Raw genomic sequence first — 1,578 nt, forward strand, 5'->3', positions numbered from 1 at the left:
TAGGTGATGTCTTGAAGTCCGTGATGGTTCAGGCTTTAGATAAATAGCGTGCGGCCGTTTGCGATGCCAGCACATTTGTAACAAATCAGATAGATATTTAGTTAGTGTCATCCAGGGTCGATATGTGCTTTCTTCAGCTTGTCCACGTGTACGATTCGTGGCTTATTGTTAACCTGTAACTTAACATTGTTATTAGGCAAAATTTCAATGATCTGGTAGGGTCCGGTATACTGATCTGCGAATTTATTTGTTCGAGGTTCCTTTAATAAATACACGTATAAACCTATCTCAAAATTTCGTGGATTTATCCTCTTGTCATAATAATACTTGCTTCTTTTTTTAGCTTGAATCAGGTTCAACCGAGCTTCGTGTTGGGTATTATATAATTTATTGAAAAGATCAGTTAAATAATCTTGATAAGTAATTTCTAAATTTCCTTCGAGGGGAATATAAGCGGAAGGTAATCGGGCTAGTCGACCGAAAACTAATTCAAAAGGTGAATATTTGGTTCCTTCATAAACGCTTGTATTGTAAGAAAATATGGCTAAATCAATATAATCATCCCATTCTCTTTCATTATCAACTTGAGTTCATAGATACTCCATCAAAACGTGATGAGATCTTTCAACAGATCCGTTTGACTGGGGATGATAAGCTGTAGTCTTGAAATGTTGTATGTTAAATTTCTTTGTTAAATTCTTCATAAGTGCAGATAGAAAATTTGTTCCTTGATCCGTAAGTATGGCCTTAGGGGCGCCATATATGCAAATAAATTTTTTAGCGAATGCGTTAGCAATCGATAGTAAAGTTGCAATATCGAGAGGTATTGCTACAGAGTATTTGGTTAACAGATCCTGAATTGTTAAAATATATTGATTTCCTTTATTAGTAATGGGAAGTGGTCCCATTATGTCCAAAGCTACTTTATCAAAGGCTGATCCAGGAGTATCAGTAATAATCATTGGCTGTTTGGTTTTTACTCGTGTTAATTTCTTTAATTGGCATGGCCGACATTTCCTAACAAAATCTTGTATGTCTTTCTTCATAGTATTCCAGTAATAATTGGTTCTTAATCGATTATATGTTTTATTTACTCCCTTATGACCGCTACATGCAGATGCACGATTCTCTTTTATTAAAGATTCACGTTCCCCAGGTTCGGGGGTTTGTATTAAATTTTTACAAACTGTTATATGCACTGGAATATCTTCAAAATGGTCACGAATTCTTTTTAATATATAATGCCACTGAAAGTCTTCAAAAGAGTCTGTTTTACTTATGCTGAATGAGTTTAGTTGAAGTTCCTTTACTACATCACGTAGAGATTGAAGGCAAGAATCTAAGGTATGAGCTTCTAACAGAGTTCTGTAATTTAATTTAATGGGAAGGGATATTAAAACGCATTTCCCTTTTATATTGCGCACGTTTGCCCTTTCGTACGACAAATTAGTATATCTTGGCAATAAATTTTGCTTTTCATATTCCTTTGCTCCGTCGTCGAAGGAATTTCCGTTTATATAAACGAAAATCACATGATTGTCCGTTTTATCTAGTAGATTCCCTCGGAATTCTATTATA

This window comes from Wasmannia auropunctata, unplaced genomic scaffold (assembly GCF_000956235.1).
Source record: "Wasmannia auropunctata unplaced genomic scaffold, wasmannia.A_1.0 LD336074.1, whole genome shotgun sequence".
NCBI classification, from domain to species: Eukaryota; Metazoa; Arthropoda; class Insecta; order Hymenoptera; family Formicidae; genus Wasmannia; species Wasmannia auropunctata.